This window comes from Rhinolophus sinicus, chromosome 13 (genome assembly GCF_057876585.1).
Source record: "Rhinolophus sinicus isolate RSI-liver-muscle chromosome 13, RSI-T2T, whole genome shotgun sequence".
Lineage (NCBI taxonomy): Eukaryota > Metazoa > Chordata > Mammalia > Chiroptera > Rhinolophidae > Rhinolophus > Rhinolophus sinicus.
Genome location: NC_142513.1, coordinates 45,711,750 through 45,733,442, shown reverse-complemented (window position 1 = coordinate 45,733,442; position 21,693 = coordinate 45,711,750). Strand labels below are relative to the sequence as shown.

Below are 21,693 nucleotides of genomic sequence, written 5' to 3'. Positions count from 1 at the left end.
ATTTTCTGGCCAGCAATTTGACTGTATTCGTTGATTGTTTCTAATAGCTTTTTGGTGGAGTCTTTAGGGTTTTCTATATATAGCATCATGTGATCTGCAAAGAGTGATAATTTAACTTCTTCATTCCCAATTTGGATGCCTTTTATTTCTTTCTCTTGCCTGATTGCTCTGGCAAGGACTTCCAACACTATGTTGAAAAGCAGAGGTGATAGGGGACATCCCACTCGTGTTCCTGAACGTAGAGCAAAGGGCTTCAGTTTTTCTCCATTAATTATGAGATTAGCAGAGGGTTTGTCATATATGGCCTTTATTATGTTAAGGTATTTTCCTTCTATACCCATTTTATTAAGTGTTTTAATCATAAATGGATGTTGTATCTTGTCAAATGCTTTTTCTGCATCAATTGATATAATCATATGATTTTTGTCCTTTATTTTGTTTATGTGATGTATCACATTGATGGATTTGCATATGTTGAACCATCCTTGTGCCCCGGGGATGAACCCCACTTGGTCGTGATGAATAATCTTTTTAATGCATTGTTGTATTCGATTTGCTAGAATTTTATTTAGGATTTTTGCATCGGTATTCATTAGAGATATTGGTCTGTAGTTTTCTTTTTTTGTGCTGTCCTTACAAGGTTTTGGTATCAGGGTAATGTTGGCCTCATAAAATGAGTTAGGGAGTACTGTCTCTTCTTCAATTTTTTGGAAGAGTTTGTGCGGAATTGGTATTAGATCCTCTTTGAAGGTTTGGTAGAATTCACTAGTGAAGCCATCTGGTTCTGGACTTTTGCTTTTGGGAAGGTTTTGGATGACTGATTCAATTTCGTTACTGGTGATCGGTCTGTTTAGATTTTCCAGTTCTTCATGGTTCAGCCTTGGAAGGCTATATGTTTCTAAGAACTTGTCCATTTCTTCTAGGTTGTTGAATTTGGTGGCATATAGTCCTTCATAGTATTCTTGGATGATCCTTTGTATTTCTGTGGTGTCCGTGATAACTTCCCCTTTTACGTTTCTGATTTTGTTAATCAGTGTCTTCTCTCTTTTTATCTTAGTAAGTCTAGCCAAGGGTTTGTCAATTTTGTTAATCTTTTCAAAGAACCAGCTCTTTGTCACATTAATTTTTTCTATTGTCTTTTTGTTCTCTATTTCATTTAGTTCTGCTCTAATTTTTGTTATTTCCTTTCTTCTGCTTACCTTGGGTTTTACTTGTTCTTCTTTTTCTATTTCTTTAAGGTGTAACCTGAGGTTATTTATTTGGGAGTTTTCTTGTTTCTTGAGATAGGCCTTTAATGAGATAAATTTCCCTCTTAAAACTGCTTTTGCTGCATCCCAAAAATTTTGGTAGGATGTATTTTCATTGTCATTTGTTTCTATGTATCTTTTGATCTCTCCTCTAACTTCTTCTTTGGCCCAGTCCTTCTTTAAAAGTATGTTGTTTAATCTCCATGTATTAGTGTTTTTCCCCACTTTCTTTATACAGTTGATATCCAATTTCAAAGCCTTGTGATCAGAGAATATGCATGGTATGATTTCAGTCTTCTTAAATTTGTTGAGACTGATTTTATGTCCCAATATATGGTTTATCCTTGAGAATGTTCCATGTACACTAGAAAAGAATGTGTAGTCTGATGTTTTAGGATGAAGTGCTCTATAAATGTCAATTATGTCCATTTCATCTAATGTGTCGTTTAGGTCTACTATTTCGTTATTTATTTTCTGTTTGGATGATCTATCCATAGCTGTCAATGATGTATTTAAGTCCCCTAGTATAATTGTGTTTTGGTCAATTTCTCCCTTTAGTTCTGTTAGTAGTTGCTTGGTGTATTTCGGTGCTCCCTGATTGGGGGCATAAATATTGATGACTGTTATGTCTTCTTGTTGTACAGTCCCCTTCACCATTATGAAATGTCCATCTTTGTCTCTTGTTATCTTTTTCACCTTGAAGTCTGTTTCATCTGATATCATTATGGCTACACCTGATTTTCTCTGGGTACCAATTGTTTGGAGTGTCAGTTTCCACCCTTTCACTTTGAGTCTATGCTTGTCCTTGTAGCTGAGATGTGTATGGTTGGGTTTAGTTTTTTGATCCAATCTGCTACTCTGTGCTTTTTCATTGGTCCATTTACATTTAGGGAGATTATTGATATGTGAGGATTTCCTTTCATTCTATCTTTAGTTTTCTGGTAAGGCTGTGTCTTATTGTTTCTTTGCCTTTTTGTTGTTGTCTATTATTTCTGTGTGGTGGTATTCTATGATGTTTCCCTCTGTTTCTTCTTTTATTTTAGTATATATTTCAGTTCTGGATTTTTTTTGAGTGGTTACCCTTAAGTTTATGTAAAAGAAAGTTTGATATTTAGAGTATTCCATTTTCTTCAGCACGCTTACTTTCTCCATTCCCATATTCTTGTTCAAGCCTTTACGCTCCCCCTTTTTGAGTTTTGGTTGCCACAAATTGTCCCTGTTGATGGTGGTCGAATAGCCTCCTTTAGTATTTCTTGTAGTGCAGGTCGTGTATTAGAAAATTCCCTCAGCTTCTGTGTGTCTGGAAATGTCCTTATTCCTCCTTCATATCTAAAGGATATCTTTGCTGGATATATTATTCTTGGCTCATGAGTTCTCTCTTTCAATAGTTTGAATATTTGGTTCCACTCCCTTCTGGCTTGTAGAGTTTCTGCTGAAAAATCTGATGATAATCTAATGGGCTTTCCTTTGTAAGTTACTGTCTTCTTTTCTCTGGCTGCCTTGAGGATTCTTTCTTTGTCATTGATTTTAGACCGCTTCAATACAATGTGCCTTGGAGAAGGCCTGTTGGGATTGAGGTAATTAGGTGTTCTATGTGTTTCTTGGATTCGAGAGTCCAGTTCTGTCCACAAATTTGGGAAGTTCTCATCGACAATCTGTTTGAACATAATCTCTGTTCCCTTCTCTCTTTCTTCTCCTTCTGGTATGCCCATTATTCTTATATTGCTCTTTCTGATGGAGTCAGAAAGTTCTTGTAGAGTTCTTTCATTTCTTTTAAGTCTCAAGTCTCTTTCTTCTTCTACCTGTGTCATTTCCAGGTTTCTATCTTCGATGTCACTGATTCTTTGCTCCATCCGGTCAACTCTACTACCTAAGCTGGTTATTTCATTCTTAATTTCTTCTATTGAGTTCTTAATCTCCAGAAATTCTATTTGGTTCTTTTTTAAAATTTCAATCTCTTTCGTAAAATGCTCATGCTGTTCTTTGATTGAGTTTCTGAGTTCATTTAACTGCCTATCTGTGTTTTCTTGTATCTCGTTGAGTTTTTTCAGAACTGCAATCTTGAATTCTGTGTCATTTAAGTCACATATTTCTGTATCTTTAAGTGCCTTCTCTGGAGATTTTTCACTTTCTTTCTCAGCTATCTTGTTGCCTTGGTTATTCATGGCGATTACTGGTTTACTATTTCTCTTCCTAGACATCTACAGGAGTGACTTCTGCAACAGGTTGATAGGAAGTGGTCTTTCTTTTGTTTTCCAGTACTTGTTGGTAGAATGTTTTATTATTTCTCCAACTGCAATTTATTTTTCTTCTCCCACACAGTAGTGCTATGTTTTCTCTGCACTATTCCAGCTTCTCACACAATGGGGGGATTCTCTGGGAGACGGGCTTCTCCTCTGTTAATAGTTCATCTAGGTCACAGGGCACAGTGTTCTGGTGGGTATGCGGAGAGCTTTTGATGTTCCAAAGCTCTTCCAGCTCCTGATTCAGAGCCCGTATGTTTCAGCAGTTCTGTTTACTCCTGCAGGGATCCGCCCAGATAGGTGGAGTCAGGGGCGGGGTGAGTTGTGAGAGGTGGCCCAGAGCAATGGCGGCGACCACCACCACAGCCGGTCCTGCTTCCACAGCTCCTTCCCCTTTGCTGGAACTAGTTGGGCTGTGAATTTGTGTCTGCGGTCCACAGTTCTCAAAATAGCAAATTTCTGTTGTTTTGATCTGACACTGCTACGGTTTCGCTTCTAGCACCGGGCAGGTGGGGGCGGGGCGAGCTCTGGGAGGGGAGAGAGGGGGCAGCTAGTCTCAGTGCCTAAGACCGTTCTCTGCTCGGCAGAGCGGGCTTAAACCACCGTTTTGAGCCTTTTTCCTCAGTATTTTCTCTGAGCTCTCTGCTGTGAGCGTTGGGTTCAGCCGTGTTATATGCTGCCCCCCCCAGCCCTATGGGCCATAAGCGGAGCCCTAGCAGTCCGAGTTCTTCCCTCTCCTGCAGCTGCGGTAGTTCCGGGATGCAGCGAGCTCGGAGCACTGAGCTAGGTGTGCGTCCTGCGCCCGTGGGGCTCCGTCTCTGCGCTTCTCCCTTCCTTCCTCCCCTGCTGGTGCGATTCGCCCACCTTTAGGTGAATTCTGTAGTGGCCCTCTTCGTCTTGCCTGTCTGCTGTGTAGGGAGTCCTTTGTGGAGTTATTGTTGTTCGATGAGTTGTAAATTCCAAGGGGGCTTTACAGAGGCTCACCTGAAGCCACCATTTGATCCGTATCCACTGTTTGCATTTTAAATCAATGCAACTCAGCCTCTTCCAGTATTTTTTTGCAGGACAGTGGTAATCTTTGGCAATTTTCCTTCATCACCAGCAATGTTTCAAAATGTGTTCTAATCCAGTATCTTATTTTGTAGTAAGAGAATCCCTCAGAGCATCTAGTCAACTTTAATGCCAGAAATGACAGTCTATGAATTGAGGTTTTAATTTCACAAATGTATTTTTTTTATTTCTAAGGTTCTAAGTTATTTCTATTTTAAACATATTTAGGGTTTTTATTTAATAACCTTTACCTGATAATGTCAATACCTGCAGTCAGTTTGATCTAATTGGTTGTGGTTTTGCTCACCTTTGTGGCTTATTTGCTAATTGTGGCTTATTTCCTTGTGTTATTAATTCGAAACTCAAGGTCCTTATACCCTCATATATGGATATTTTCTGAGTCCTGTCTTTAACACATTCTTGCAAAAGGGTTTTGTATTTGCTTTGCTACGATTCAGGGCAGTGGGATTTCCAGCCCCAAACACTCCACACTAAGTGTACCAAGTTTTTCAAGGTACACTGTGTTTGAAATCTCAGCGTGTGTGTGTGCGGGCTTGTAGTTTAGAAATTCTGAGATGAAGGCACTCCAGCACACTCCAAAAATAACAGGTTACCCACAAAATTTTAGAGACAAGGATCCTTTCAAGTCTTTCTGTCTCTCTCACTCTGGTGGGAGGAAGACTTCTTGCTTGAGTCTGTGTCCACATTTATAGTCTTATCACTAAATTCATTGACCACGTGGGGAGGCTCCACATCTTCAAACCATAGAGTGGTGAGTGTGGTGTGAATGTGGGTGCCATTGCTGTCGATAGTGATGGCAGTGGTGGTGTTAATTGTGTTGATGGCCGTGGTGTTGTTGGTAGTGGTGGTGGTATAACGGTAGTACTGGTGATGGTGGTAATTGTGGGTGGTGGTGATGGTACGGTAGGGTTTATGGTCAGGAATCAGTCGATTTTTTTTCTGTGAAGAGCCAGATAATAAATAGTTTAGGCTTTGTGGACCATATGGCCTCTGCCACAACTACTCACTTTGCCTTTGTAGTGCAGAACAGCCATAGGAATATGTGAATGTATGGATGTGGATGTGGTTCAATAAAACTTTATTTATGGATACTGACACTTGCATTTTTTATAGTTTTCATGTATCTAGAATGCATTTCTTTTCTTCAACCACTTAAAAATGTAAATACCATTCTTAACTTGTGGGCTATACAAATGCATGTTTTGAGCTGGGTTTGTCCTGTGGGCTATTATTTGCCAATTCCTGGTGGTGGTGTTAGTGGTGGGGATTATGGTGGTGGTAATTGTGGTAGTGGTGGTGATCTGGTGATGGTGGTAGTAGTGATTGTGGTAAAGGTGATGAAATTGATGGAGTTGGTAAAAGTGAACATGGACATGCTTTTGGTGTAGGAGCCTTCTCATACAACATCTTCCTTAAAACTGAGATGGAGAGTCAAAGCTAAAGGAAGTTGGTACAACTTGCACAGGCAGCAATGGTCCTAATAATGCAGATTTTCTCATTTCCAACATCACAGCATTTCTTCTGCACTTCTCTGACCTTCAATGAATCAGATTTAGAATTTCTGTGGCCTCTTTCTTGGAGGTGCTATGACAAAGCCTTGCTCACTAGCAAAAGTTTGGATTTGCTTTGTGAGCAGGAAGTCCCAAGCCACCAAAATGGGCAAGTTCCACAATGCAGCATTTTGAAATTGTAATGTGCCATTTAAATGTTAAATAATAACAACTGATCTTGTTCTCAATGCTTCATTACCTGTCTCCACTGCCAAATCACAGGCTTTTCTGCTTGTTTGTGCTAAAAACAAATTTTAATTTTTTAAATGAGATTTGCAAGCAGCTGTTTTCTCTGAACATTTGGGCATTGGCAGAAATACATATGTCATTTCATTTGCTTAGCAGGAGGGAAGTATTGCTGTTTACACAAAAGACTTTTAACAGTGTTGGAGTTTAGGGAAGACCCATCACCTTGTGTTCTCCTAATACTTTTCTTAATTGAGTTGTATGAGAAGGGATTAAAAGTGTTAGGAGCAATCCATGCCTATCACACATCCCAAGTGTCCTGGATAAACTAATCTGCTAATTAGTTTAATTTTCATCATCAGTTGGCATAGACAGTATTCTTTTTCTACTTGGAGATACTGCTCTGAAGGTTATTTTATATGTTAAATGTGATATTACTGCACAAAATCTAAGGAAAATGAGGTTCTTAATTAGCCACAGAGGTGTGAACATTAGATACTACTATGTAAAATTCCTTCCACCACACACATAAACAAATCCTAAACCCAACTGCTGATCTTGAAGTCTTCCTATGGAAGAGGTGTGTAGGCAGAATGGGTGGGTGAGGGGTGAGGCAGGAGAGACATTGATTTTTTTTTTTATTCTAAAAATGTTTACAGGCTCAGGGAAAAAAGGAAAATTAATATAAGAAAGTTTTAGCACTTCCATTTGTCTTTGTTCATGCCTTTGTCTGGAAATTATTACACTTACAACACTGGTTCTCAAAATTTTCATTTGACTTTTTTCTAGTTATTTTCTCAGAGCAAGGCATCTATTAAACATTAGAGACAAGTTTGAGAAAAATGCAACCTATAATGAATAATCCCAATTTCTACATGGATAGGTCCATGTATTATTCTGTCATATTTTTACTATATGTTTACTGGTAGAGCACGCTAGGATTCTTTTAAAAAGGTGTATGTTGTAGAGTATAGAAGCAGCTGGAAAATAAAATTGCTCAGATCTTGTTTTCAGCAGGGAAGTTTGAGAGGCATTTGCTGAAGCATGGGATATCTTAATCTGATGTGAAACTCAGAGATTCCAAAACATGTGCTACATTTGAGTGTCTGAGTTTCTATTTCCGTGAGGAGGCAGGCTCAGCCTGCAGTGTTTTCTTCCATCAGCAGATCACATGATCTGTCTGCACATGGGGTTTTTTCTGGTCCAACTAATGTTTGAGAGATTCCTGCCTTGGCTTACTCAACATTTATGGTGTCTGTCACTCTATGTTCATACGTGAAATGCATTTCCCTCACCACAGATGTTCAGACTTAGGGTTTGTTTGCTTTGTTTTTTATTTTTTATTTTTTATACTTTGTTCTGTTTTCAAGACAATTTGACTCTCACCATATATTTGCCAGAGAAAGAATACATTATTTTATCAACCATTCAACAAGAGATATGCAAACATCATTAGTCCACTATTATATAGGAACTCAATTATAACAACCACCACCCCCCAATGAAAGCAATAAATAAAATGCAGTATATGCAGCCACTGGATTATTATTCAGCCATCAAAATGAATGAAGTACTGATATATACCACAACATGGATGAACCTTGAAAACATTATGCTCAGAGAAAGAAACCAGCCACAAAGCTCACATATTATATGATTACATTTATGTGAAATGTCCAGAACAATCAAATCTATAGAACAGGAAGGTAGATTAGTGGTGCCAGGGCTGGGGAAGAGGGGAATGGGGAGTGACCCCTTAATGAGTATGAGGTGAAGAAGATATCCTATAATTAGATACTGGTGAGAATTACACAACTCTGAATATACTGCAACCCACAGAATTGTAAGCTTTAAAATTTACATGAATTTTATGGTACCATGTTTCCCCAAAAATAAGACCTAGCTAGACAATTAGCTCTACTGCGTCTTTTGGAGAAAAAATTAATATAAGACCCGGTCTTATATTACATTATATTATATAAGATCTTACATAATATTACATTACATAAGACCCGGTCTTATAGTAAAATAAGACCGGGTCTTATATTAATTTTGCTCCAAAAGACACATAAGAACTGATTATCCGGTTAGGTCTTATTTTGAGGGAAACACGGTATGTGACTCATATCTATCAACTGATAGTTGTTGGTGCCAGTTCATCACCAATAGGAACCCCCAGTTTGGGGTGCGGTGAAAAAGGAAACTTTATTCAGTGCAAACAGCTCAACTTTGATACAGCAAGGCTGTGGAACAGCTCTATAATGTTACAGCTCAATTAGAAGCAGCACAACTGTGAAACAGCATGGCTGTGAGGTGGCCCTGGGGTGAGGTGCATCTCTGGTTTGAGAGCCCTGCTCTGCTCCTGCACAGGTCTGCTCTGCTCCAGGGAGAAGTCTTCAGTGGTTCAGCTCCAGTTGGGGAAACACAGTCTGTGATGTAAAGGGAAAGTGTGTTTTCTGAGCCAGAGGGGAGCTGACTTACATAGAGAGAAGTCGCTGCTTATGGTCTCTACTTGCTTCATCCTCAAGCAAATGAGGACTCCAAATACTCCTAGTTTGATTGGTCCAAAAGTCACTGTCCTGATTGGTCAGAATGAAGCTGCTCTGATTGGTCAGTGAAGATACTGATGGGGCTATTTGTGCACAGCTCTGATTGGATGGGGAAAGTTTCAGTCCTATTGGTTGAAATAGGATTCCAGGAACTCCTTTATCAGGGCTAACTCAGATGGCAGGAACCCAGTGCAGGCTAGCAGTTCAGTGCAGGAGTCAGGCAGCTTAGTGCAGGCTTCTCCCTGAAGGGAGGCTTGCCTGAGAGGCCCCTGTTTAGAAACAGCTGCTAGGCTATGTTTTTTAAGTTTGAGCCCAGTTAGCCACCAGGAGCCCTTAGTACATATCTTTCTCAGGGCCCACATATGTCAACACTGTTGTTATTTTTTAAAATGAATAAAATTATAGTTAAAACAACAGAGAGCAATAGAATTAGGATCGTCCTGAAATACCAGATGCCTTTCAGGTGTGAGAACTGATGATGCAGACCCAGAGTCTGACTGTTACCCGACCTTCAGGTGCTGTACTGATGTCAGTACAGCTGAATGAGGAGACTGTACACCTTGGAGTTAGACATATGTGGGTGAAGTCCCACCTATCTTCCTGGCTGGAGTATCTTTTTTGTTTGTAATTTGATCATCTACTGTTATGATTTAGAACCTTGTAGAATGTGAAGGACACCACCAGAAATATGACCCCAGGCTGAATCTCTAAGGCCACTGGGGTTCATTTTCTTGGTGAAGAGTTGGTGAGTTGGGGTCTTATGGAGGCCAGGAAACCTAATTGTTTCCCAAGTTGCTTGTGAGAGAATCCATCTTTCAGAGGGTAGTTTTAAATTAACCCACCTTTTGAGACTGTTTTGTGAAACCAGATTGCCAATTTATCAGTTAGCAGTGAGGAATCCTTCTTTTGGGGACTGAGGACATAGCCTGTGTGACCTAGCCCATCCTGTGCCTGTAATAAGGCAGCTTATGAATTTGCAGAGATAACTGTCTCATAGGCTTATTTGGAATTTTTGTTTTAAAATGTGTTCATCTAAGCCAGCATGTTACCCTTTGATCTTGCTGGCCTAGGAAGCCTCTATCTGTTTAAAGTGGCTTCCATTTAGGTATGTAAAGGCAAATATCTACACTCTTCTCCAAGTTCTGACAAGAGAAATCAGTTGCAGTCTTTCGATAATATACAGTTCTGAGCTTATAGACAGATAAGGTGGCTCCCTTGGTTTTTTTTGTCTACAGAAAGCACCTCACAGGCTTGTTGGACAACAGTCTTATGCTTTGGGTTCCTTCTCCAAGAAGCAGGCCCCAAGACAAGATTTGGGAGCACCAGCAGAGGAGCAGGGAAGTGAGACAGAAAGGGAAGGTTTTGATGAAGGGTGTACTATGCATCATACTGGGGCATGTGGGAGGGTGTGCAGAACACCGTCCTCAGACTGTCCCACCCCAGGGACAAATATGCTGGGCATTTATTCACCATCTCCTCATCTATCATTGGCTGAAGGTTACCCCTCTGATCTTGCCTTTGTGAGCCAAGATGGTGCTATCAGTCCCTGGGACAGTAAAAGCCAAGGCATGGGGTATAGCATCCATGGATTCAGCTTACCCGGTATATGTGAATTCATCATCATGACCCCAACATTCCCCTATCCACCCCTCACCCATTGTTTCCTACCTTAGTAAATAGCATCTCAGTCTGACAGGGGCCTGGACCAAAAGCAGGGATATTTCATCCTCACATTCTCTACCCCCTCCATTATGCATATTCAAGGAGACATCCAGGCCTGTAGATTCTGCCTCCTACATGTTTCTTGGACTGCATTCATCTCTCCATCCATGATCCTTCCTAAGATCCATCCATCAGCACCTTGGCTGGGACCCCTGTTTCCTGCCTTCTCAGTTGCACATCTGTGGGCCTCTCTTCTCCATTCCGCTCCTCCTCGGACTCCTTATGTTCTCGGACAGGTTCAAGTGTTCTCACCACTGTTCCCATCCTCTCATCTCTCCCAACCCTCTACTCCATCCAGCTCTACTGGCATGTTTCCTGCCGCAGAGCCCTAAAGCATTTGACATTCTGGTTTCTCCAGCTAGAACAATTTCCCCTTTTGTCTTGACCCTAAACTCCCCACACTTCAGGTCTTCCCTTAAATGACATCTTCACAGGAGGCTCTTTTTGAATCCCCAGACCAAGTTATTGTGCCCAGTTATCTCGCTTATTCCTTCAAGACAAGCTTCTCCTTGTCTAGAGCACTGAGCATACTTTAGTGCTTGTTCAGAGATAACCTTATTCCTGTGCTGTGCTCAGCATCCTGGCCATCTGGTCACCCCCACTCTCAGCACTATGCCCATTCACAGTTGGTGCCCATTAAATGCCTGTCATGTGGATGCATGGAAGTCCCCAGTATATGCTTGCCATATGCTTGGTGCTGGATACATATCAACTTCCTTCCCTGGTTTGGGGAGAAGGAATTCAAATTCCTTGTTTTGAAATTTTTATAGGTGATGTTGCATTGGCGGTTGAGGCCACCTCTGCTCAGGCCACAGTCCACTCTGGATAGCTGGCTTTTGGCCCCCTGGAGCCTGACTCTCTGACCCTGGGGTGGTTTTCACTTGTACTGAGAGGTGATTGTTACTTGAGGGGTGTGTGGGGGGGTGTATTTGCTGGTCCAGAGTTAGAAAGACTCCAGAATCCAGATTCATAGGTAAATTATATTTCTATTATCTTTAGATATTATCTTTAATTAAAATGAGCTATTGTCTTTAATCAATATAGGAATGACATAGGAATCATTACTTGTTTTTAAGCAGGATCATAATTTGCTGATGTTTACTGCTTGTCTATGTGCAAATACCTCTTAGATGAGAACAGAATAGCAGTTTTTTGTGTGTGTGCCAAAGGAAGTTCTAGGAAATTGCTCGATAAAAGTCCATACCTCATGACCAAAAGTATAGAATTATGCTTTTCCTCTATACAACGTAAAATTTCTTGCTGGAATAACTTCTTTCTAAGTCAAAAATTTATTTATAAATCAGGAAAATCCACTAGCCTTCAATAAATTCATTAAGATAGGTGGGCTTTTAAATTACCCATCTCTCTAAATTAGTGACTAAACAAGTAATTTATCTTGGGTGATGAAGAAAAAAGTTTTGTTTTCATCAGTGCAGTTCTTGTCACATGTGTTTGAGGGTCCATTTGTAGCCTATATTGGCAAAATATTATTAGTTATGCATCAAGTACACTGAATGATTTAAGACTCATCATCAGAATTGCAATGATAGTTGAGCTGCTCTCTTACCTGAAGGAGCTTGCACACCATTTGAGGCAAAACCCAGTCAACGTGAGTATCAGGGGACCGTGGTGGGTGGGTCACAGAGGCCTGACCTGGACACTGCTCCGTGGGGGAGATGATGTCTGAGCAGAACCACTTATGGAGTTAGTGGGCAGCTATGGGATTAAAAGCAGAGGCAGGAGAGTGAGACAGACCCAGGTAGGCTCAGCACATGCAGAGGCCAAACCACTTTGGATATTTGTCTCCAGGAAAGTAAGAAGTTGGGCATCCTGAGTTGGTGCATGGGGTTGAGTGGGGTGGACAGTGAGGTTGGAAAGGGGTATCAGGAGCAGCCTCAGCCTTGTAGCCTAACCTGAGGCCTTGACTGTGGACAGTGGGCCCACATGAGCCTCTCAGGAGAGACATGATGAGAAGTCCCTTCATGATCCCTCATACCAATGGCCCTGGGGAGGGATTTGGCAACTGTTTGTGGACTCAAATATCGTTCATAATTTTTGTACAAAAAAATGAGCCAACAAGAATAAATTTGAGAGATTCTTTATAAATATCTCTACTTTCAGTGTCTTTTGAAAAGTTGAAGTGGCAACATTGAAATGCATTCCAGAATGCATAGAGGCAGCAGGAGTCAGGAGTCAGCAGCTGGCCCTTCAGGCTGCTGGTGGCGCACCTTGGGCCCCTGCATGTGGGTGCCCTGCCTGGTCCTGGGGGCCCTCAGGGCACTACCTTGGAGACTCTTGGTCTGATTATCCCTGAGGAAGGCTTTCTGGGTGGCCTGAATCTGAGGGGAATCTCTGAGGGAAAACAACAGAATTGGTGATTGGATGGTATACAGGGGGAGGAATAAAGAGTTGAGAATGGCTTTTGAACTTGGGAGATTGAAGGGATGCAGTGTGGAGAGTGATTTTGAAACTAGATTTAATGGCAACAGAAGCACCAAGAATCAAATTGCAAACTAAAATAAGCAAGAAAATGGAGGTGGGGTGAAATAACTCTATTCCTACCCCGTCTTCCAACTCTTCTGTTCCCCCCATTCTTCATTATTACTTATTTTGGTGGTTTTTCTGTTCCTGGATGGCTCTTTTGTCTTGGATGGTGTTAGCTGTTCATAACTATTTTTGCATGAATTATTCAGAAACAGTTTCAAGTAAATCCTCATCTCTTTGACCTGAGTAGCAACAGTAGTCAGGGCCAGCTATTGTTGCCGTCACCTCTTTCTGGATGAGCCCTGCTCTGCCTCCAAATCAGCAAACATCAGGCAATCTCTGAATAAGCTGCAGTTAGCACTCAATTTGTTATACTTCCAGATTCCCAATCAAGCAAGGCTGCCAGCTGCCCTTAACTCTCAGAGGACCCAGCTAATGTGCCCAGGTCATGAGTACTATGCTATGAGTACTATGCACCTGGCCAAGAGTTCTTCCTGGGCTTTTTGGAGATGGCCTCAGGCCCCAAAGCCACCTCAGTGTTATAAATCCAGTCTATAATTCACAAATATCCTCACCTAGTGATCCTAGCAAAGTGGATAATCATACACAGCCTGGAAGAATGGTTGTACTTGAGTAGGTGAGAGGGACAAGCAGGACACCTGTGTTCCTCACCTCCTGCCTCCCCGACACCCCCATGAAAGACCCCATCAGTTAAAGCGGAAAAACTAACTGTGTGAAGCAGTACTTTCCAGCAGGATCTCCAGGCATCTGTGTCCCTCAGGAAGACCTCTGTTGTCTGGCGTGACTGTAGCATTGGAGCTGCTGGTTGTGAAGTCTTCCAGCCACTGACTTGGCTACTCACATGGTCTCTTTGTGAGTCATTTGTGAGAGAGGAAATACACAGAACACAGGAATACTAATTAGTGCTCTCTTCGTTCATGTCACACTAAAGGTTCCTGTAGCTGAGCATTAGAGGAGTACATTGTGCCTCAAAACTGGGTCACCAGTGTTTACTGTGCTTTCTCTTGTACCCATTTCCCACACTGTCCATAAAGACATCTATGATTATCACATTCCACTCAAGAGACTTTTTTCAATAATGCCCATTGTTTATTAAAGTAAATGTTTTACTTTGGTATTCAATACTCTCCAAATAAGGCCTCTCCCCACCTTCAACCTTATCTCTTGGCTCCCCACTGCTAGAATTTCCCTAAACATTACCTATACACACCTCTGCCTCTTTGCCTTTGTTTCATGCTGCTCCCTCTGCCTGGAATATCTTTCTTACACATGTTCACCTGTTTGATTTTGTTTGTTTGTTTTGTTTTTTGTTTCTTTCTTTTTTTAATTAAAGTTTATTGGGGTGACAATTGTTAGTAAAGTTACATAGATTTCAGGTGTACAATTCTGTATTACATCATCTATAAATCCCATTGTGTGTTCATCACCCAGAGTCAGTTCTCCTTCCATCACCACATATTTGATCCCCCTTACATTCCTCTCCCACCCACACCCCCCACACCCCTTACCCTCTGGTAACCACTAAACTATTGTCTGTGTCTATGAGTTTCTGTTTCTCATTTGTTTGTCTTGTTCTTTTGTTGTGTTTGGTTTATATACCACACATCAGTGAAATCACATGGTTCTCTGCTTTTTCTGTCTGACTTATTTTGCTCAGCATTACACTCTCAAGATCCATCCATGTTGTCACAAATGTTCCTATATCATCTTTTCTTACCACCGAATAGTATTCCATTGTGTATATATACCACAAAACTCTTCATCCATTCATCTATCGAAGGACATTTTGGTTGTTTCCATGTCTTGGCCACCATAAACAAAGCTGCAATGAACATTGGAGCACACATATCTTTATCTATAGATGTTTTCAGATTTTTTGGGTAGGTACCCAGGAGAGGGATTGCTGGGTCATGTGGTAATTCTATTCGTAATTTTTTGAGGAACCTCCACACTGCCTTCCATAACGGCTGCACCAGTCTGCATTCCCACCAACAGTGTATGAGGGTTCCTTTTTCTCCACAGCCTCTCCAATACTTGTTAGTATTTGTCTCCTTGATGATAGCCATACTGACTGGGGTGAGGTGATATCTCATTGTGGTTTTTATTTGCATTTCTCTGATGATTAGTGATGTTGAGCATTTTTTCATATGTCTATTTGCCATTTGTATGTCCTCTTTGGAGAAATGTCTCTTCAAGTCCTCTGCCCATTTTTCAATTGGGTTGTTTGTCTTTTTGTTGTTGAGTTGCATGAGTTCCTTGTATATTCTGGATACTAGCCCCTTATCAGAGGCACTGTTTGCAAAAATCTTCTCCCATTCAGTTGGTGGCCTCTTTATTTTGTCAATGGTTTCTTTTGCTGTGCAGAAGCTTTTAAGTTTCATATAGTCCCATTTGTTTATTTTAGCTTTGACTTCCATTGCCTTTGGAGTCAAGTTCATAAAATGCTCTTTGAACCCAAGGTCCATAAGTTTAGTACCTATGTTTTCTTCTATGCAGTTTATTGTGTCAGGTCTTATGCTTAAGTCTTTGATCCATTTTGAATTAACTTTGGTACATGGTGACAAATAGCAGTCCAGTTGCATTCTTTTGCACGTGGCTATCCAATTCTCCCGGCACCATTTATTGAAGAGCCTGTCTTTTCTCCATTGTATGTTTTTAGCTTCTTTGTCAAAAATTATCTGTCCATATTTATGTGGCTTTATTTCTGGGTTCTCAATTCTATTCCATTGGTCTATGTGTCTGTTTTTCTGCCAATACCATGCTGTTTTGATTATTGTAGCCCTGTAGTACAAGCCAAAGTCAGGAAGTGTGATACCTCCATTATTGTTCTTTTTTCTTAAGATTGCTTTGGCTATTCGGGGTCTTTTGTGGTTCCAAACAAATCTGATGATTTTTGTTCTATTTATTTAAAATATGCCATTGGGATTTTGATGGGGATTGCATTGAATCTGTATATTGCTTTGGGTAATATGGCCATTTTAACTATGTTGATTCTTCCAATCCATGAGCACGGAATGTCTTTCCATTTCTTTGTGTCTTCTTCAATTTCTTTCAAAAATGTCTTATACTTATCAGCATATAGGTCTTTCACATCCTTGGTTAAGTTTATTCCTAGGTATTTTATTCTTTTTGCTACAATTGCAAAAGGAATTGTTTTTTGTGTTTCTTTTTCTGAGATTTCATTGTTAGTATATAGGAAGGCAATGGACTTTTGTGCGTTGATTTTGTAGCCGGCAACTTTACTGTATTCGTTGATTGTTTCTAATAGCTTTTTGGTGGAGTCTTTAGGGTTTTCTATATATAGCATCATGTCATCTGCAAAGAGTGATAATTTAACTTCTTCATTCCCAATTTGGATGCCTTTTATTTCTTTCTTTTGCCTGATTGCTCTGGCAAGGACTTCCAACACTATGTTGAAAAGCAGAGGTGATAGGGGACATCCCACTCGTGTTCCTGAACGTAGAGCAAAGGGCTTCAGTTTTTCTCCATTAATTATGAGATTAGCAGAGGGCTTGTCATATATGGCCTTTATTATGTTAAGGTATTTTCCTTCTATACATATTTTATTAAGTGTTTTAATCATAAATGGATGTTGTATCTTGTCAAATGCTTTTTCTGCATCAATTGATATAATCATATGATTTTTGTCCTTTATTTTGTTTATGTGATGTATCACATTGATGGATTTGCATATGTTGAACCATCCTTGTGCCCCGGGGATGAACCCCACTTGGTCGTGATGAATAATCTTTTTAATGCATTGTTGTATTCGATTTGCTAGAATTTTATTTAGGATTTTTGCATCGGTATTCATTAGAGATATTGGTCTGTAGTTTTCTTTTTTTGTGCTGTCCTTACCAGGTTTTGGTATCAGGGTGATGTTGGCCTCATAGAATGAGTTAGGGAGTACTGTCTCTTCATTTTTTTTGGAAGAGTTTGTGCAAGATTGGTATTAGATCCTCTTTGAAGGTTTGGTAGAATTCACTAGTGAAGCCATCTGGTCCCGGACTTTTGCTTTTGGGAAGGTTTTGGATGACTGATTCAATTTCATTACTGGTGATCGGTCTGTTTAGATTTTCCAGTTCTTCATGGTTCAGCCTTGGAAGGCTATATGTTTCTAAGAACTTGTCCATTTCTTCTAGGTTGTTGAATTTGGTGGCATATAGTCCTTCACAGTATTCTTGGATGATCCTTTGTATTTCTGTGGTGTCCGTGACAACTTCCCCTTTTACGTTTCTGATTTTGTTAATCAGTGTCTTCTCTCTTTTTATCTTAGTAAGTCTAGCCAAGGGTTTGTCAATTTTGTTAATCTTTTCAAAGAACCAGCTCTTTGTCACATTAATTTTTTCTATTGTCTTTTTGTTCTCTATTTCATTTAGTTCTGCTCTAATTTTTGTTGTTTCCTTTCTTCTGCTGACCTTGGGTTTTACTTGTTCTTCTTTTACTAGTTCTTTAAGGTGTAACGTGAGGTTATTTATTTGGGAGTTTTCTTGTTTCTTGAGATAGGCCTGTAAGGAGATAAATTTCCCTCTTAAAACTGCTATCGCTGCATCCCAAAAATTTTGGTAGGATGTATTTTCATTGTCATTTGTTTCTATGTATCTTTTGATCTCTCCTCTAACTTCTTCTTTGACCCAGTCCTTCTTTAAAAGTATGTTGTTTAATCTCCATGTATTTGTGGTTTTTCCTGCTTTCTTTTTCAGTTGATATCCAATTTCAAAGCCTTGTGATCAGAGAATATGCATGGTATGATTTCAGTCTTCTTAAATTTGTTGAGACTGATTTTATGTCCCAATATATGGTCTATCCTTGAGAATGTTCCATGTACACTAGAAAAGAATGTGTAGTCTGATGTTTTAGGATGAAGTGCTCTATAAATGTCAATTATGTCCATTTCAACTAATGTGTCATTTAGGGCTACTATTTCGTTATTTATTTTCTGTTTGGATGACCTATCCATAGCTGTCAATGATGTATTTAAGTCCCCTAGTATAATTGTGTTTTGGTCAATTTCTCCCTTTAGTTCTGTTAGTAGTTGCTTGGTGTATTTCGGTGCTCCCTGATTGGGGGCATAAATATTGATGACTGTTATGTCTTCTTGTTGTACAGTCCCCTTCACCATTATGAAATGTCCATCTTTGTCTCTTGTTATCTTTTTCACCTTGAAATCTGTTTTCATCTGATATCATTATGGCTACACCTGATTTTCTCTGGGTACCATTTGCTTGGAGTGTCAATTTCCACCGTTTCACTTTGAGTCTATGCTTGTCCTTGTAGCTGAGATGTGTCTCTTGGAGACAGCATATGGTTGGGTTTAGTTTTTTGATCCAATCTGCTACTCTGTGCCTTTTTATTGGTGAGTTCAGTCCATTTACATTTAGGGAGATTATTGATATGTGAGGATTTCCTGTCATTCTATCTTTAGTTTTCTGGTAAGGCTGTGTCTCCATTGTTTCTTTGCCTTTTTGTTGTTGTCTATTATTTCTGTGTGGTGGTATTCTATGATGTTTCCCTCTGTTTCTTCTTTTATTTCAGTATATATTTCAGTTCTGGATTTTTTTTGAGTGTTTACCCTTAAGTTTATGTAAAAGAAAGTTTGATATTTAGAGTATTCCATTTTCTTCAGCACGCTTACTTTCTCCATTCCTATATTCCGGTTCAGGCCTTTACTCTCCCCCCTTTTGAGTTTTGGTTGCCACAAATTGTCCCTGTTGATGGTGGTTGAATAGCCTCCTTTAGTATTTCTTGTAGTGCAGGTCGTGTATTAGAAAATTCCCTCAGCTTCTGTATGTCTGGAAAGGTCTTTATTCCTCCTTCATATCTAAAGGATATCTTTGCTGGATATAGTATTCTTGGCTCATGATTTCTCTCTTTCAATAGTTTGAATATTTGGTTCCACTCCCTCCTGGCTTGTAGAGTTTCTGCTGAAAAATCTGATGATAATCTAATGGGCTTTCCTTTGTAAGTTACTGTCTTCTTTTCCCTGGCTGCCTTGAGGATTCTTTCTTTGTCGTTGATTTTAGACAGCTACAATACAATGTGCCTTGGAGAAGGCCTGTTGGGATTGAGGTAACTAGGTGTTCTGTTTGCTTCTTGGATTCGAGGGTCCAGTTCTGTCCACAAATTTGGGAAGTTCTCATCGACAATTTGTTTGAATATATTCTCTGTTCCCTTCTCTCTTTCTTCTCCTTCTGGTATGCCCATTATTCTTATATTGCTCTTTCTGATGGAGTCAGAAAGTTCTTGTAGAGTTCTTTCATTTCTTTTAAGTCTCAAGTCTCTTTCTTCTTCAATTTGTGTCATTTCCAGGTTTCTATCTTCGATGTCACTGATTCTTTGCTCCATCTGGTCAACTCTACTACCTAAACTGGTTATTTCATTCTTAATTTCTTCTATTGAGTTCTTAATCTCCAGAAATTCTATTTGGTTCTTTTTTAAGATTTCAATCTCTTTCGTAAAATGTTCATGCTGTTCTTTGATTGAGTTTCTGAGTTCCTTTAACTGCCTATCTGTGTTTTCTTGTATCTCGTTGAGTTTTTTCAGAACTGCAATCTTGAATTCTGTGTCATTTAAGTCACATATTTCTGTGCCTTTTCTGGAGATTTTTCACTTTCTTTCTGAGCTATCTTGTTGCCTTGGTTATTCATGGCGATTACTGGTTTACTATTTCTCTTCCTAGACATCTACAGGAGTGACTTCTGCAACAGGTTGATAGGAAGTGGTCTTTCTTTTGTTTTCCAGTACTTGTTGGTAGAATGTTTTATTTTTTCTCCAACTGCAGCTTATTTTTCTTCTCCCACACTGTAGTGCTATGTTTTCTCTGCACTATTCCAGCTTCTCACACAATGTGGGGATTCCCTGGGAGACGGGCTTCTCCTCTGTTAATAGTTCATCTAGGTCACAGGGCGCAGTGTTCTGGTGGGTATGCGGAGAGCTTTTGATGTTCCAAAGCTCTTTCAGCTCCTGATTCAGAGCCCGTATGTTTCAGCAGTTCTGTTTACCCCTGCAGGGATCCACCCAGATAGGTGGGGCCAGGGGCGGTGTGAGTTGTGAGAGGTGGCCCAGAGCAATGGCGGCGACCACCACCACAGCCGGTCCTGCTTCCACTGCTCTCTCCCCTTTGCTGGAACTAGTTGGGCTGTGAATTTGTGTTTGCGGTCCACAGATCTCAAAACAGCAAATTTTCTGTTGTTTTGATCTGACACTGGTACTGTTTCGCTTCTAGCACCGGGCAGGTGGGGGCGGGGTGAGCTCTGGGAGGGGAGGGAGGGGGCGGCTAGTCTCAGTGCCTAAGGCTCCGTTCTCTGCTCGGCAGTGCGGGCTTAAACCACCGTTTTCAGCCTTTTTCCCTCAGCCTTTTCTCCGAGGTCTCTGCCGTGAGCGTTGGGTTCAGCCGTGTTATATGCTGTCCCCTCAGCCCTGTGGAGCCCTGGCGGAGCCCTAGCAGTCCGAGTTCTTCCCTCTCCCGCAGCTGCGGTAGTTCCGGGAAGCAGCGAGCTCGGCGCACTGAGAGAGGTCTGCGTCCTGCGCCCGCGCAGCTCCATCTCCATGCGCTTCTCCCTTTCCTCCTCCTTCCACTCGCGCGAATCTCCCACCTGTAGGTGATTTCAGTCAGTAGTGGGCCTCTTCGTGTTGCTTGTCTGCTGTGCAGGGAGTCCTTTGTGGAGTTTTTGTTGTTCGATTCTTTGTAAATTCCAGGGGAGCTTTACAGAGGCTCACCTCACGCCGCCATTTTTCCGGATGTTCGGCCAGAAAATTCTTAAATCTCATAGAAAACCAGAGCATCTGAAGTCCCTGAGACAGAATATTTTCCTACTTAACAGTTATTAATTTGCAAAGTGGGAAAGGCAGAGGAAATTTATTCTTTATCTCTAAAAATCTTAAGCTTGGGTATCATTTTTTTCTTTTTTATTTCTTTTAACATTCAAAACGCTAGAAAGGAACCCTAGGGAGAAACAATTTAGAGGACTTAACTGTATCCCATATATGTAGATGTTTCTCTAAGTTGGGCACTATTGAGGCAGGGAAATTTCTAGTCCAATTCCGGGGATTATGCTGGAAGGTCAGTAGGCATATGTGAGTGTTGAACTAATTCTAATACCTACAGGAGAATGTGCATATGAGTATTTCCTATGCAGTGCTGATGGTATGGGTCTTCTTGTCATTTACCTTCTAAATCTGTGTAAGATATTATTCTAAACCCTTTCTTACTTGGATGTGTGTTTTTGCTTGAATGAATAGCCATAGACCTAGGAAGAGTCCATCCCCATTACAGATTTACAGCCTTGTTTTTCCTGTGGACTGTTCTAATGCTAATGTGATTGGGTTTACCCATGAGTTTCAGGATTTCTAGTAGCAATCATAGGTTTCTCTGGAGCTGCAGTGGTTCCAATTCCTGCAGAATCTTCTTCATTTGGAAACAGAGACTTTGTAGACATGCAAATAATTAGTTTCTGGTTTACTCCATCTGGCTGCTCTAATAGAGACTTTTCAAAATTGGCAGAATAGGTAGGACTGGTGTATCATCCAACTTTCCTTGCTATTGTGCTCATTGGTGGACTAGTACACCTGAAACAATAAGGGTCCGGGTGATTAGCTCTTTTTCAGGTGTGATTTTCTT

General features: G+C 40.5%; 1 protein-coding gene across 6 annotated transcripts in view; it reads left to right on the top strand.

Annotated features, from left to right (window-relative positions):
• Positions 1–21,693, top strand: part of SYNDIG1 (synapse differentiation inducing 1) — a 154,550-nt gene that overhangs the window by 50,961 nt on the left and 81,896 nt on the right. The gene's annotated exons all lie outside the window — the stretch shown is intronic.